The sequence below is a fragment of the Tympanuchus pallidicinctus genome, unplaced genomic scaffold (assembly GCF_026119805.1).
Source record: "Tympanuchus pallidicinctus isolate F22 unplaced genomic scaffold, pur_lepc_1.0 scaffold3, whole genome shotgun sequence".
NCBI classification, from domain to species: domain Eukaryota; kingdom Metazoa; phylum Chordata; class Aves; order Galliformes; family Phasianidae; genus Tympanuchus; species Tympanuchus pallidicinctus.
The window spans coordinates 26,367,860-26,385,272 of record NW_026294747.1 but is presented as its reverse complement, the minus strand read 5'-3'; the positions used below and the strand labels follow the sequence as shown (position 1 = coordinate 26,385,272).

The following is a 17,413-nucleotide window of genomic DNA, read 5'->3' as shown; positions in this document are numbered from 1 at the left end:
TGTTCCAGGGCTCATTTTGCAGCTGGGGCTGGGGTTTGGGAGGAGGTGGGCTGTGGCAAAAGGGTCACTTTGGAGCCTGGCAGCGGCTTGTGCAGGGATGCAGTTTGTTAAGTGTGCCCGAACATGAGATTCTTCTGGATGTCCAGCAGTGCTTTCCAGAAAGCTTACAGCTCTGCAGAGGAACTGGTGCTGTTTTCTCCTACAGCTTCATTGAGATGTGGTGCTCTGCAGGGCTCGCAGGCCTGTTTCTATGAAGGCAGGCAGGCAGCCTGTGCACACTGCAGTCTTGTTGCTTCTGTTCTCCCCAGTATAACTTTTATTGTCAATCATTTGATTTATAAACTGGGATCCCAGGAGCCACGAACAGCATGCTGGTAGCAGAAACCAGTGGAAAGTTAGAAATTTACTCACTAAGATACAGTGTACAATGCTTTCCTAGGCAAGAGGCCTGTCGGAGAAATCGCATATGGCTTGCCAGCTGGTTGAAGACTGCCAACAAGCATTTAATGTGTATGCTCATGTTTTTTCATGTTGTTTCATGTTCTTTGTTACTTGTAATGCTGGACTAATAACTGGGGACGCTCATTTTTATGGGAGCTCACCTGTGTGAGGTTTGTGACCTGCAGTAGGCTTTCCTCTCCGGTGGTTCCATCTTCAGTACAGTTTGAGAGGGAAAGCAGGTTGTTTTGGTAGAAACACTAACTTATTCCCCAAAGGTCTTGTTCTTACAGTCTTTCTGAATTCTGCCTTGGTTCCACCAAACAATAAATTCTTCCTTCCACTAAAAATTTGTATTTGTTTTAGAGAAATGCAGTATGGAATCTGCATTATTGTTAGTGGGTGATATTACTGGTATCACTTACCAGTGGGTGAAGAAATTAAGTAGATTAAGCAGGTCAACCTCTTTTAGAAACAAAAGTAACCACCCCCAGTGTTTTCCTGAGTACATGAATATATGCTTTGTCTGAAGTGAAGTGCCTTCTGGTATTGTCACTAATGAAGCACACTTTCACAGACAGGTTGGCAGAGGGAATTTGGGTAAGAGCTGAAACCCTGTAATCTATAGATGTATTGTGGAAGACATTAGACAGTTGTAGATTGTATTTTGGCAGCCTGTTTTTTTTTTTTTTTTTAAGTATCTGAATTATAGGATTGATATTATATACATACATGGAAATAGATTTTGTTTCAGGTCTTTTAGGTTTGCCCATACTTGCTCTTCAGACTGTTAATCAGACTCAGAGTTCCTTAAAAGTTAATTCATCATGCAAAAAAAGTTAAACTGGAAGCAATAGCAGTATACTTTTTTCAGAGGATACAGCTCCATTTTATGTATCTGGCAGCACTTCTGTAGAATTCTGTACTATGAAAAATAAGACACCTTTGCACTTGTATGATGTATATAAATTCCAAAACATAGAATGTGGAATAAATATTTCACTTAGTATGGAGAATCTGAGCATGAAAACAAGAATTTTCAAGTAACTGTGGAAAATAAGTGGCAAATGTTACAAAGGAGTGGAGAGTAAGATGAAAGGGGAGGTGAGCCACAAATGTAAAGGTATGGCATGAACTGTTCTGAAGGGAGCTCAGTGTTCACAATCGTTTTCTTTGGATTGTGACAACATGGCAGCTGCAGCAGAGTTTTTGCTCTTGAATGAACTCCAAGCCTTCCTTAAAACCTGTCCATCTTTGCAAGTGATAGGTTTCTGAGACCTGCTGTTTCTGCTGTGCTATAGTTCTTTGTTTAACGGACTGAGAAAGGGTTGTACACTCCTTTGAAATGTAGGTGAAAAAAGATTCCAGGTTAGGTTCACATTTTTGAGTCATAAAATGTATTCTTCGTTGCAGTAGAACACTGACTGCTTTTTCTTACCAGTCAATACATTCAGCTGTAATGAACTCTCTTTGTGGGGGGAATAGAATAGCAGAGAATGCTCTGTTGTGAAAATATACGGGGTTTTCTATAGTAAGGAAATTTTGGTCAGTGGCAGGGCAATGTTTATAGTAATTACAGAAAATGAAAGACATCCATTTCTGATGAAAGATTTGGTGGATGTGTTGGAGTTGTTGTATGCAGAGACCAGTGGTAATTACCAACTCACATTTCAAGTCATTGTACAATTTCAGTGATGCCAAAGTTTAGAAGCTCTTGGCCAAGGGATGATTAGAAGTTTATCACCAACCATTTTAATGGGTTGGTTTTATACTTTTTTCCAGACTCCTCTTTTTTTTTTTTTTTTTAAAAAGCTATAATAATATTAAATTCAGTGAAATTGAAACACTTTATCAGCCTGGTCATTTACATTGTAACCTTTGGCTTCTTTTCCTTTTCTTTTGCTCTTTCTTTCCTTGAATGCCGTACTGAAGTTAAGTATTGTTTCATTAATTAGCACTCATTCTTGCTTAAATCTAGCTGATGTTAATCTGTGCTAAAAAAAAAAAAGTATCAATTATTTTCTAATGGGATAACTCCAGGTTAAGCGGCAATAAGAGGATTGACAGAGAATACAGTATCACATGAAAATCACTCACAGGCTTACCAACCTTAAGGTATATGCAACTTTATAATGTTTGCCCCTTTCCCCTTCAGTAAAAGCAATGTTTTTGATACAGTGGTAGGAGAAAGCGTGCTCCGTGTGCATCAGATGTTGATAAACACAACAGACTACACCTTGGTCACCAGTGATGTGTTTGGGGTAATGTCTTAGTAAACTAACTTTTTAAAAAATGAATTGTTTGCTGCAGGCAGGCAAAGAAGGATGAGGTTTTTTTTCTCACCAGAAGCTTTGGTGGCAGTGGTGTTGTCTTAGGCAGCGTTTTTTCTTTATGCTGTTAGAAAACTTCTCTGGCCTACTTGGAAAATTTATTTCTTTATGATTCTGCCTGTAATCTGTCTTACTGTTATGAAATGGAAAGGTAATGCTAGTATTCTTGTCTTTCTAAAAAGTTTTTTTTTTTTTTAAATTCAGAGTCCTGAATGCTATTTTGTTGAAGCATGTGTCAGAACAAGAGCCTGTGATGTAATGGAGACTTGGAAACACTGCAGTTGTGCACTTTGAAAGTAAGTCAAAAATTTTCCATTTTCAAAGATGACCTACTGAAAAAAAACCAAACAAGGTAGTTAGCTTGTGCAGTTTTAACTTTCTGCTTTGAAAGCCATTGCTACTTGCTTTTTTTTTTTTTTTTTTTAAAGTTTCTGGTTCTTTTTTAATCTTACATGTGTCAGCATTGCATCTGTTGGTTCCCTTTTCATTTGTGGATTTTGCAGGATTAACCTGTAAATGATACGAGAGAGGCCGTTATCTATATTTCCTCTATATTTCCTATTTCCTGGGAAAAAGATATGAGTTTTTTGGTATTAGAAAGCAACAAATTCTTATGAAGGTGTTTATACATAGCTTGATTAATCTAACTTCATTTGTTTAGAAGTTAATGAGATTTAGCTGATTAAATTTCATTCGATTTGGTTTTTCAGTGTCTTCTGCAGGAGAAGAATATGGCAAGAGTTAGTGCTCTCCCCCACTGCAGGGGGAGAGAATTGCACTATATCATTACAAGTGTTTGAAAACTTTAGAGTGTAGTGCAACTCTTACTTGCATCACGTATGGTCTGATACCAAAAGTATCTGAATATAGCTAAATCTTATTAGCTTGTTCATATGTATACATATATACCCAATAAATTCATTTTCATATATATGTATTTAACCATAATTTTGAGGAAATGCCACCAGCCTTAATGGCCCCATCACCAGAAGAGTGTTTTGCAGAGCTCTGGAGCTGAGTGTGAAAACTTCATTGCAGCAGTATAACTGTTAGACCATTTTCCTAGTTACTCTGCCCGCTGTTTCATGTGCTATCACTTGGCCAAATGGCTGCTGTCTGCACGTTATTTTGCATCTTATTTGCCAGGCAGTAGAGCCTTACGGAGGCTGCGTGTGTGGGAGATGGTGGGGAAGTCTCTGTAGAAATGAAATGTGTCCTTAAAACTTCAAAGAATATCTTTTTGTAAGCGTAGGCTAATCTGTGATTTTCTCAGAGGGTATCCTGGCTTTCTCTGGAGTAAATGGAATTAGCCAACAGTGTTTATGGGAATAAGCTTGAAATGATGAGTTACGTGGTTCTTTTTAAAGGTTATTTTCTGATGGCTATCTTAAAGTATCGAAGGACGTAGGTTTTCTTTTTCTTCTTTTTCCTTCTTCTGTCAAAGTTTGTATATAAACAGTAACAGTGTGCAGTAAAAAGCCTGAAAAATAAATAGGACAGCTGCTACTTATAGCAGAGGGGAAAATGTGCTTTATAATTCTTGCTTAAAAGTTGGTTCTCTGGGATTTTTTTACTAATTAATATTGTAAAGTAATTTTGCCTTTGGGATAATTTTAGGGTGTTGTAAATACTCAGAATATTTGACTCAAATGTGTGTTTTTCATGTGTTTGCAGAACTAATTCTTTAAATGTTCTCTTGACAGTTGATCATCTTGAATGGTGGTCATAGTCAGTATTTTGCTTTTTAGAGCTACTCTACTGCACCCTTATTTCTGGGAAAAAAGTAAAAATAGTCAGAATAATAGAACTGGACTTAGAAGACCTTGGTGAGAAATTGTATGCTAGTTTTTGGGAAATCTTTTTTTTTTTTTTTTTTTTAAAACCTTTCTGAGGCAAAAAAAAAAGTCTTAATTGAATGGTTGTTGAAAGAACAGCTTCAGCTTCTTTTTTTTTTTTTTTTTTCTTGGAAAAGGGTTCAAATTTGAATACTATGACAGATTAATTAGAGAATCTGTTGTCACCCACTGGAGGTGAGATATTTGCATATACAAAAAAATGCAGTGACATCTGTGTTACTGGGAAGTTTAGAAGGAGTTTGACACTTGAGTGTGATGCTTCTCAACCAAGCAGAAGCATGTAAGCTTTTAAATTATTTTCCCCTTCTTTTTTACTTTATATATATAGAAACAAGTGCTGTCACACTTAGGGAATTGTTGGATTGAATGTACTGTGGTCCTGCTGGACATGTTCACTTCTGGGGAAATGTTAGCTTTGTAGAAGTTCACCTTCAGGCAGCATTAGGTCGTGCATGGTATCTGACCTCATGACAGTCCTGGGCTGATCTTTCTCTCTCTGAGGACTTAAGGTGTCCTCAGGAGGCATTAGTGACTTTCATGTTAACAACAAGTATTTGTAATTGTTTAGCCAGGAGTTGCCCTCGAAGGGAAGTAGAGATTGGCAGAGGATGGCAGGACATCTGCAGTGTGTCCCATGCAGATGGTGGTGCTTGAGAGTCAGGTCACAGTGCTGTGAGGGAAATCTCAGGGATGCTCTGATATACCCCAGGTACCTTTCTTGTAATAATCCACTCCTGATGTCATTTAAAAATAGGTTTGGTTTTGCTTTTCCCATTGCCAATCAAATATGAGTGTTAATAGCTGGCTTAGGCTGATGGAAAGCATTTCTGGTTGTTTTTGGAGGGTCTTAAAAGCCTGAGTATGCAAGTGCAGTTGTTGGTACAGATTTCTTTTACTTGTGGGAATAGTCATTTTTTAAGTCACTTCCAGACATGGCTTTTATCTACCTGCAGTATTTTGCGTAAGACCAAATCTTTTCTAGCTCAGGTGCATACTACTAGGGAGGCAAGGGGTCTGGCTGTGGCTGCAGCCACTTGAACTAGCTGGAATGTGGAGAATTGCATACTGCATACTGAAGGACAACTTGACATAGTTCATGAAGATCAGAGAGAAACAAGCAATCCAAACAGGGCATTGCACAACAGAAAATGTGCATCCTTAACTACATGGCATCTTTCCCTCAGGCTGAGACAATGCAGTTTCAATGTTAATGGCCAAATGCTCACAGTACAACAAATAGTTTAGGTAATTATCTCAGGAGTTGTCTTTATTTTTGCTGCACCTAATGAAGTAGGCTCTGTTTGTGGTTTAATTTGTCATGCACTATGGTAATAGAAATATTTCTAAGTGTTTAATTCTTACTATATATGCTTGAAAATCACAATCAAGGGAAGTTTTTATGTCCTTTGAGGAATGTTTTGATGCTCTTATTCCTGAAATCTAAGTACTGTTTTCCAATAAAATACTAAGTACTATTTTGCAATAAAATTAAACACTTGGTGCTACATCCTGTATTTCATGCAGCTCGTGTTTCCGAGTGTAGTGTTTGTATCAGTAATTGTTCTGTTACTATTCAGATATAAATGATTTATTTTATTTTATTTTTGAAATTTGCATGGTATGCCATGTCAGTGCATTGATTTATCATGTAACTGTCTAAAGACAAATTGCCTTCAGTCAGGTGGCAGAAATATCCATGGGATTTTGTAACTGACTTGGAGAGAGAAACATCATCTGCTGTAGTTGTACGTCCCCGCATTCTCCCTTCAAGAATTTACTGGTGTGATTATATAATGAATTTCTTGGGTTTCATTGGCTCATTGAGGGAGACTTGGGCACTTCATTGTGACTGGATGGATCTGAATAATGGACAAGCCTCTCTTGCAGAGGGACCTGCAAGCTAAGCCGCTCAAAGTTGAAAGCAAATCTTTCCTCTTCTTTCTGAACTGACATCTGAAAGAAATGAGATTAGCTGAAACTTCAGCCCTGTTTCACGGATTTTAAAAATAGAATGAATGAGGGAAATCGCTCCTTGAACCAGAGCTACATAAAGAGATTCTTCACAAGTAGCACATTATCCTTGCTCTTTCTACTCTATGCATTTATGGTCAGTGTGAAGGTGGAAATGCTGAATGGAATGGCCATTTAATGCATTTTTCTCTCATACCTATGGAAACAAGAATTTAGATAGATAAATTAATTTCACTTTCTTCATATGAGATATTTGCTGGTTTCAGTAATTCATTTGGAGTAGGAAACTAGCAGTATAAATGTTTAAAAGGAGAACTGTCTTTATTAATTCAGTGCTCAGAGGAAGCAATATCTTACTTTTTAAGGCATATTATAAACTTTTTCCTGTGAGCCTTTACCACAAGTACTTTTTATATAAATTTGTATGTGCCCATGTTTCAGGCTGGGAATGGTATGCCACAGAAAGTGAGAGGTAGTAATCCCACACTGCCAACTGATGATATGTGAAATGGAACGTGAAACTTAGCGCAGCTCCTGTTAGCTGGAAGCATCAGTTATGCTATGAATGTGTGCTTTAGGTTGGCTGTGCCATTCTCTGGCTGCTCAGGAGGACCCCTAGTAGAGTGCTCTTTAGTTCTGTTTTCTAAAGAGCTGAGCTCTCCAGGCTATCTGCTGTGAAGTGACACTAGAAATAAAAAGATACTCCATGAGCTAATGTGATGGCAGTCACAGCTGGGGAACGTTACTTTTTAGATTATCTCCAAAATCCCCCATGTACCTTCTCGCTTCTGAAATGATTGTTCTTTTGCGGCCTTTATTATGTCAGTCTTGGCTCACTTCTAATCTTCCCTTCTCCCTTAGTGAAATAACATTATAGCTATCCTCTTAGGATCCTCGGAGTTGGTATTGTTCAAAATCTCATGTGACTTCTTTGTTGCTCCCCTTTCAGAGGTCAAGATAATTCTGCCTTTAAAAGCCTTTCAGAACTGTCTCTGGGTGTGTGCTGTTCTAGTGTATACAGCTTTGATTCTGAATGTAGGAGGGGAAAAGGGAAACAGAAGCATGCATATGAATATGTATTTCATATATTCAGAGATATATTGATATATACATAGGATTTATGTGGATGTGTGTATGAAATCAAAGCTTCCCATAAAGCATGCAGCTACTGAGATAGGGATGAGTTATGTTGGTACAGGTTTCATTCATGCAATGATCTTTAGGAAGAGTAGGTATTTATTGGTAGAAAAGAAAGCCTGTAGAACTATGCGTAATGATACAGTTTTTGTATAGCACCATGTGGACCTTCTCAACTACTTTACATTAGAATTAGAATTTTAATTGCTTGGAAGAAACTTAGGCAAGCTGGAGCATGGACACTGTTTCTTCTTGTTGGTAGGAGTAGGGCAACAAACCAGCCAGCTCTCTTTTTCTGCTCTAAGGCTGTTAGAGGTGTGGCAGCAGCTACACTGATCCAACCTAAGAGGAAGTACTGACAAAAATATTTTCCTTCAAGGATGACCTGCTCCTATGGATTTGCAGTTTAGGTGTAACTTTGTATAGTGTGACGCTGAAGCGTATGTTCATAGTAAATGTGATACCTCTCAGCAGAGACAGGTTTATTCAAAGCTGCATCTAGAAATAGCATTAGGTTTGACATTCAAGGAAAGTACACACGTTTCCATAATTTCTTTGTTCTTTTTCTTTTTTTTGCATGTTACAAAATGCATCTTCATTGATGAAAAATAATAATGGAAAAGTTGAATTGGAAACAGTTGCTTTTCTGATTAGCTATGATAAAAATAAATTCTTGACCACGAAAGTGAGAAATCTTGAATCTAGATTTTTCTTCTTGTCTGTGTATCTCTTGCCCAACGTCTTGTGTTAATTGTATCAGAACTAATATTGCTCTCACCTCTCATGTATACTGCTCCTCTCTAATGAAGAAAATAGCTGTTAGTAATACAATAATGTAAACTAGGAAAATCCATTGTGAGTAGTTTGATGAGAGAAGTGAGTGATTATTGTGGTGATAAACTTACGGTACTACAATCAAAATAGTTGTAATTTTTGATGCCTTTTTAAAGTGTGGACTGGCGATCTATTGGACAAATCGTAATTACATGAAAGTTTACTACTAGTCTGGCTAATACAGAGAAAGATGTGGCTTGTTGGAAATATATTTCTATCAGGTGGACATTGAAAATTCCTATGTTAAGTGATTTGAAGGGACCACTGGAGGTCGTGCACTTCAGTGCCACAACCAAAACTGGAGGAACTTGTAAGTCAGGCAAGGCTGCTCTGAACCTTTTCTAGATGAGTGTCAGCTATTTCTAGGATAAGTTCCACCAGGCTCTCCAGGCAGCCTGTGGCAGTTTGTGCTAGGTGTTTCTGTGCTGCTCAGGGAACAAGCTGCTCTGTTTTCTTTTTGTGCTTGGTTTCTGTTTGAGTAATGAAGACTTCTGAATCTTGAGTCTGGAATAACTGTCCGGCAGGGTTCTCTGCTATTTCTTTTTTTTTTTTTTTCTGCTGGAGCTGAGGAGAAGGTAGCTATGACAGACTTCAGAGCTCATAGGTTTTCTCAGTGCTGGAAATGGTCAAAGCAGGTGTTTCATGGATAATGCAATGAAAAGATGAAAAGACCTGACAGAATTGAAAGAAGTTGATTATCTGTGGAATGATATGTTGAAGTTAAGGATTATTTGTAGTTAGAACTTTTCCCACTTTCCCAGAACCACACTTTTCAGTCTTTATGACCTTGTATTGTCCTTACTTTTGATATGATATACGCAATATTTATGATACAAAAATCTAGGCTACCTGTTTTTTAATATTCATAGTCACTCCATTTTACTACTTCTCTTTATTGCTTGGTAATTAATGCTTGACTTAACTTACTAAGATTTGGAACAGTCAAAACTGAGATTCATGTCAGAAATATATATCTAATTGTTCACTAAAAGTTTCCTCAGCTTTGGTCTAAACCTACTTGCATGGAAAGCAGCACTGTCCTAATGACCTGCTGCTACTCCTTGGATGACTGCTCCTATCACTTGTTAGTCTAGAAATCATTGAGGGGCAGGAACGTCTGTTATTTAAATTAGTAAACAAGAAAACCCCTTTTTGTTGTGATTTAGTGGTAGTACGTTTGCTTAAGGTGAAGTAGCACTTTTAGCAATAGTAAGTTGCTAAGTTTGTATCCTGGCTTGGTGATTTTGGGCATACCTGTAAAAAGCATGAGACCATAAGTGTGGAGAACCACACCGCTCTGGTTGTGAACTGCCAGCAACCGACTTTCTTCTTTCTGTCTTGGCAGAGAGGATCTGTTGAGACCAATTTGAATAGTACTTGTGTTTGAATGGTTCCTGTCTATCTTGGGTTGTCTGCTAGAATAAATTGCAGAATTGTGCTATTATTTGTTAGGCATCCAATTGTGTGACTTGTACAACAGTCAAGTTGAGACTATCCCACCAAAAAACCATTCCTAACCTTACAGTGAGTCTCCCATCTGAATCTGTTTGCATTGCCATGTCCAGCACAAACACTGCAGCTCTTGTTCCTGTTCTCCTTTGCAGCATAGGAGAGCAGCAAAGCCTGCCCAGCTTCCATAGCTGTCTGAATGCAACAATGTCAGCTGTAATAGCCGAGATGAGTTCCAAGGGAAAGGAAGCTGCTAAGCTGGAAAATTTAATTTGGCAGTAGATTTTATGTTGGTATTCCTAGGGAACTGTTAGCCAGCATTATGGGGAAGTGGGTAGGGCTGGAATTGCAGTTTAGGAAATGCATGGAGCTTTGAAATATAAGGAATAAGAAAACCAATCACCTCTGTGACCTGAGGTGGGTGTGCAGGTCTAGGTTTAAAGCTTAGTCACGAGATGAAAGAAGCCATCTGTCAATTCTTCCAAAGTCTAATCATTCCTGTAAATCACTGCTGGAGCCTGTTCTTAACAGGTGACTGAGCTAAAGCTCTGAAGGGTTCTGTTTAAAGTAAGTACTGCAAAAATGTATCTGTAATCTAGATTTTATCGATTTCTAAATACGTGTTAAACGTGTAATGCTAGGCATTGTGTTCCCATCTGTTATTGTAATTTTGTAGACAATAACTTTTAAGAGTTTTGGCTTGAAATTTAATCTTTAAATGTTATTTCGTAATGTTTGATACTTACTGTTTTTCTAAGAAACAGGACTTCCGGTATTTAAAAGGACCTCTTTCCCAGGTCCTTTCTGCCACTACCCACATGTACAAACTCACAAACTGCCCATTCTTTTTTCTTTTCAGTGGGGTTCGTACTGTCAAGGCTTCTCATAGGCTGCCTTGTTACTGTCAAGTATTCCTCTGAAACTGAAATTTTTTTTTTTTTTTTTTTCAGTATGAAAATGTGTCTTAGTTTCAGGGTGTTCCAATCTGCTTTTCAATTAAAATGCATCTTACAATAAATAAAGATACTGCCCTGACTTTCCCACTTTGGCAGAAGCTTGTTCCTAGGGAACATTCAGAAATCGTCAGGTTCTTAAGTGAAAGTGAAAGCAACTGCAAATCAAACGAGAGCTAAACTTTTAAGGGGCTGCCCCGCGATACAGTGTGCCCATGTGTCTCATGAAAAGCTGTCCTGGTATGTTTGCGTTTCCAATTTTTGATTCCTTTTTGTTAAGGAGTGGGTTCCATATTTGATCTACGGGTTATTTGTTTGGGGCTAAAGTTTGGTAATATTATTTAAACACTCAAAAATTTAGACATAGTGTTGGTCTCTAAACTGGCCTGTTGTTTAGCGTACAGTTTTGTGCATCTCTGGTTCGAATAATTAAAGCTGTATCATCTTTAGCTTTTTCAACATGAAAATACAAAATAACTCCTTTTTCTTTCATATATTTGAACCCAGTTTGTCCATGTGATTAGAAGTTGGTCTTATTGGAGCTCTTTTTCTAAAAGAATTGTCACTTTTATGTGTTTCTTATTTTGGTGAAAGGCATACCTTGTTGCCCATCAGTCTGCAGGCTGTGTTTTTTTCCTGCAGCTCTGTGTTCTTATTCACTGTTTGATACAAATAATTTAACAGTGCAGTAATAAAATTGGGAATAGGACTGCTGTGTAGGGTTTTCTTCAGAAGGATATGGAAATGCAGGTAGAAGGGAGACTGCAGTAAATACAGTAGAATGGTCCAAGTAACATGGATATGAGCAAAGCTAGGTTAGATTTTAGGTCAGACTTTAGGTCAGCCTGACCGAATGGAGAAGAGAATATCTCACAAGTGGGGACAAAATCCAAAGTGACACCTGAGTTAAAATCATCTGTTGTACTGGTAATAGAAAAAATCCGAAGTTGATGGAGGTTTCAAGCCAAGTGCTTGGGGTATCACAATCCAAATATTTTTGATTATTCTTGCTACCTGTGTTTTTGTAGTTAGATACAAAATGTATTAGAAGGACCACAGATGTTGTATTTTAACATGTTAAAATCTCCATTTTGAAAGATACCTGTTCTCCTTTTAAAGTGAGATTGAAATACCAGCGTATAGGCACTTAGTATCTACAAGTTGGGTCATTTATGGTCAAACAGTTGTATTTATTTGTTTCCCTAACCTGTTTGCTTTTTCTCTTCAACAGGAAGGGAATTGGAAATGCATGACAATCTCAGAGAACAAGATAATTTCAGTGACTCATTTGCTTATGCTGAAATTTACTGTGAATAGGTTCAGTGCTGGTTGACGTGGCATGACTTAAGTGAAATTCTGGCTAGTTGAAAATTGTAGCTAAAAACAATTAGCATGAGGTCTGGTTTTGAGTCTACGGTATATGTTCCACCATGTTACCAGAGGTAACTTTCCTCAGTACCGTTAGTAGCACTTATGCCCCACTTCTATATCTCCTTGTATTAAAAAATGTTCCAAGGGTGAGGCTATGAAAAAGCAATACTGCTGTCTCTGTTGCTTCATTTCTGTCCAACCACAACAGTTCTGCTCTTGAATTTTAGATCAAAACTGCAGCCATAGGGAGTGCCAGGCCTGAGTGATGTGATGGACACACCCAGGGCGTATGCTCAGGGAGTATCAGGTGTTTATAACTCCTACTCACCGTGTTTCACTGGTTTATCTTAGAAGAGAATAATATCTCCTAACTCATCTGTTTTTACCCTTAGCTGCCTGAAAAAGGAAATACCAAAAATCTTCTAGAAATGCAAAATTTAGAATTATCAGTGGGAGGAAAAAAAGGTCAATGCCCTGAAAGTTTTAACTGCATTGGCACTCAGCTGAATCTTATTGGTACAGGGTGTGATATAGCTGCCAGCTAGGAGAGGACATGGGATAGGGGAAGCTGTTTGTACATGAGCCAAAGCAAACAGCTGCTGCTCAGGTGATCCTAGTAGGGCTGCATGAGCTCTTCTTATACCACACTAGTGGACCTCTACTTAATTGAGTGTGTGTCTGGGATTGGTAGCAGCATGGTATTGCTGAATTTTTTTTTTTTTTTTTTTTGCTAAAAGGTAACCTTATTTAAGAGACATGCAGACTTCTACATTTAGTTTTATTAAGCAATAAAGTGTGCTGCTCATTTGGTCTGGTGTGGCTAGTGAATAATTACACTAGCAGTGTCTCCACTAGGCATACCGGGAGAGACTTGGATGGATAAGTGAAGAGAGATTCCTTGCTTTGTTTGTCAGTTAACAGTTATTATAATAAGAGCTCTTTTGTATTACCAGAATGAGTTAGAAAGTTTCAGCCTTTCATGAGAGATCCACCATTCACTAATGTTTTTTGCAGGGTGGTATTTGGATTCACTGTGGATTTTTCATTTACAGGTTTTTTTTTTTAAATTTATTAGTCTTTTTTTCCCCAAGCCTCGTATTTGTAAAGGAAAAGTTAGGCAATATGTTTGAGATTATTTAAAAAAAAAAAAAAAAGCAACAAAAAAGTGAAACAGAAAATCTGAAACAGACAGAAACCAATGAAAAGCTACCTGCCAGCCTATCTTATTTGAGAAGGACACAGACTTGAAGTTTCTCAGGCTAGTGTATTCTGTGTCTTTCCCCACCGCCACCCAAATTGAAACTTTGTTTGGACCTGCATGATCTCTTTACGCATCAATTGTATGCATAAGGTGTCACTTTTTAATACTTCATAGGCATCATAAAGGATCAAAAAAGACAGGGATCTCTTGGAAAGAGTCCAGCGGAGGGCCACAGAGATGGTGAAGGGCCTGGAGCATCTCCCCTATGAAGAAAGGCTGAGTGAACTGGGTCTGTTTAGCCTTGAGAAAAGAAGACTGAGAGGGGACCTGATGCAGGTCTATAAATATCTAAGGGTGGGTGCAGAGTGGCGAGGCCAGACAATTTTCAGCAGGGTGTGCAGACAGGACAAGGGGAAACAGCCAGAAATTGCAGCACAGGAAGTTCCGCACAAATGTGCGCAAGAACTTCTTTACAGTGAGGTGACGGAGCACTGGAACAGGCTGCCCAGGGAGGTGGTGGAGTCTCCTTCTCTGGAGATGTTCAAGACCTGCCTGGATGCCTACCTGTGTGACCTGCTGTAGGGAACCTGCTTTGGCCGGAGGGGTTGGACTCGATGATCTCTGGAGGTCCCTTCCAACCCCTACAATTCTGTGATCAGCACGTACTTCTACGAAAGCTCAGACTTGTGACCTGATACCTAGTTTATGTAACCTAGATATACCTTGCTTGGTACAGCAAAGAGCAACTTGAGACACTTCAGAGTGTTTCTGACTTGTAAAACCATATTCACAGCTTTTAAGCCACAAATATTTGAATCTCTTCCGGATGAAAGTGGTAGACGTAAGCACATCTGTAACTTCTTAACATCATCAAGCACGCTTTTCTAATTTTTCCTTAACTCTTTGTGGTGAATTGCTGTTTACTTGTTGGACAGTGAAGTGAAGCTGACAGTCTGCTGCTGATTGTTTGCAAAAGATTGCTATGCTCTGAAAATTATGTGGTGGGATATTTGTGTCAGGATTTGCTATTAATGCTGTGAAGTATCTAAGAACAGTGTATTGCATTTCTACTACTTGTCGCTGGAATGTCTTGAAAATTTATCTTTGACTAAAAACGGGTTTTTGCATTCTTGATGTAGGTTTAGAGAAATAAAATGCAAGAAAATAGAATGGTAGTTGTATTTTATGCTCAGTGCATCTTAAAGATAATGTCTCCTGGTAAATTCACTGATTTAAATCCTACTGCAGAGCTTATTCGTTCCTGAAGTCAACTTGTGCAGTCTCTCAGTGAATACGGAATTGGGAAATCATGGGAATGTTTTTAATGTTTTATCTGTAGTACATTGGTGCTGAGGTGTGAGTGATTGTGTATTCAGTGGTAGTGGTAATGCAGAAACAGCGTTGCACTACAGTTGCTTTTTTTATTCCTTCCACAACCCTGCATATGTATTAATTTAATATGAAATTACTAACTTTGTCATGTATCAGCTGCTTCCCTGCAAGTAACTTTTGAGCTGCGTCTCTGGCGTGACTTCTCATTAGATGGACTAAATTCCATTATATTAGTACAGTGTGAGTAATATAGGAGAACAGAGAAAATACCTTTTAGACTTACCACGAAAACAGCAACTAATTTTTTTCTTTGAGTAGAGGCTAATTTTCACGAGCGGAGTATTAGAATGCTGTTGCAAATTCCTGATATTCTCTAGGGCTTTTTGTTTCTTTTTCCTTCATGTATTTCCAAATTATCTGGGACTGTTGCAGAAAAACAATACTTTCCTTTGACTAACAGAAAAAAGCGAATTGTTCTGTTTTAAAGTATTTTCTATTTTATACAGTTTAGCAGAAATTCTGTTTTGCTGTAAGAGTCATCAGCAAAGCTTAACTAGAATGAAAAGCATGGAATAGTTAGTACAGTGTATTAGGGTGAGTTAAAGGTATTCCAGACAATGTCCACGAGAAGCTTTGAAAGGTCAGCTTTTATGATAGCCTTGTGATTTCTTAAGTCAATTATACACTGTTTTTTCTAGTTGTCTGTTGATTCACAGTTGGTTTTTTTTTTGTTTGGTTTTGGGTTTTTTTTTTTTTGGAGAGATGTTGATGTGTTTTTTACAAAGCACATGCTGATGTGTTCAAATCCCATTATGATAATTTTATGGTCAGCTTTAATATTTAGTGTAAATGAGTCAAGCTGGTGCAAGGCAAATTGATAAGCAGATTAAGATTCTATTTTGTATGTTCTATATATACCTTTTCCCCCCTTCCTACTGACTTTTTTTTAAGATCACTGAGAATTCTCTAAGCTCAGTTTTCCTTTGATAAACTACCTACCCTGGGGATAATGTTAGTTCCTGAATGTGACGGCACTTGTGAACACTCTAACTAACTTCAGAAATAGTATTGCACGTCTGTTTTTCAGTCTGGTATTTTAGTAGTTGCTTATCAAGGGTTAAGTAACATTGTTAGCTAAGATTGTCATAGATGGGGAGATAACTCCAATTTTGGCTGCTGGGAGCCCAAGTTTGAGAACTGTTAATGCTTTCTGTGTTCTGTATTTAAGTCATTAGTAGGACCACAAAGATCAGCTGGCAAGCAGGTCTCTTTGAGCCACTCGCTTCCCTAACTGCCAGAAGGGAAACAATTTTTTATTTAGTTTTAATCTGACATAAGCTGAATGTGCAGTTCTTCGAGCCACAAAAGCTAAAATCCTGCACCAGCCTTTAATGTATATTCATACATAAAAGCTGTTTAATTGGTTTTGTTTGCCTGTGTCAGAAATTAAGTGCAAAGTGTCCTGCCTTATCCCTTTCTGATTAGATCTGCAAATCCAATCTTTTATAAAGGGTACATTCTAAACAACTATGATTGCTGCTTTGGTTGCATCTTTTATGAAAGCTTTGTTAAAAGCTGGAGGGCTTATCTTAGATTTAGTTTTCACACATGTAGCAAGTATCTGCACCTGCTTACTGTTTCAAAGCTTGCTCCAATTTAGCCTCTTTTTTCAGGCTTGTCCCCTTTTCTCTCAGCTGCAAGCACCTCCTAGGCTGTCAGCATGTAGTGTGCTACCAGTGGGAGGAAAAGTAAAACCAGGCACCTTATTCAAAATAAGTTGTTACAAATATCATAGTGTACAAATATTTAATCTCCAAACTGGCATCCCCCGTAAGTCTGGATTGTTTTTTTTTTCTTTGAACTTGATTGCTAGTTGTTTCCTCTCTGTTTTTCTTGAAGTTTGTTTCCAAAATCCTGCTTGACTTTCTGTGCATTATTGCCATCAGCAGGTTGGTTGATAGTGGCATTATAAATGTGTAATAGGCATAGATATCAGCGCCTCTGAATATTTGTGTTGTACAACTGTAAGTAACTTTGTTGAACACCTTTGTTTGCCTGCAGACGTGTATAGCCACACAGAGTGGCATGCCATGTAATGTGGGATTCTTGTTATGCCAGGTAAAGCGTATGTCAAGATGCAAGCAACTATTTTTTGAACTACCTCTGCACACTGGAGTACCCAGTTATCTCTACATTAGTATAAATGATACTTTCGTTGACTTTCTTTGTCCAAAGAGGCTTTGATGTAGTCTTACCTTGTACCTTTGGTTATTATAGACTTTCTAGATCTGACATCAGCCTATGGTGTTTGCTAACTCTGTCAAATACGGCATTTCTGCTATGACTTTATTTTGCTTTAGTTCAACATTTTTTTTTTGCTTAGCTTGTCGAGTAGAAGACATGGTAAATCAGCTAATGTAATGCCTTTTTTTGTCTGTCTGTGTCTGGGATTAGTTAAATTATCCATGTTTTGTTCTCAGCACAGCAAAAGGATACATTTTCAATAGACGTATTCTTTGGATGCCTGATTAAAGGTTAGAG

General features: G+C 38.0%; 1 protein-coding gene across 5 annotated transcripts in view; it reads left to right on the top strand.

Annotated features, from left to right (window-relative positions):
* SIPA1L1 (signal induced proliferation associated 1 like 1) overlaps window positions 1-17,413 on the top strand; it is a 190,097-nt gene that overhangs the window by 35,000 nt on the left and 137,684 nt on the right. For 3 of the 5 annotated variants that reach the window (XM_052693648.1, XM_052693651.1, XM_052693647.1), the window contains exon 2: window positions 2,973-3,064. The exons of the other annotated variants lie outside the window; for them this stretch is intronic. The gene's annotated coding sequence lies outside the window, so the exon portion shown is untranslated. The remainder of the gene's footprint in view (window positions 1-2,972; window positions 3,065-17,413) is intronic. 5 annotated transcript variants of the gene reach the window in all.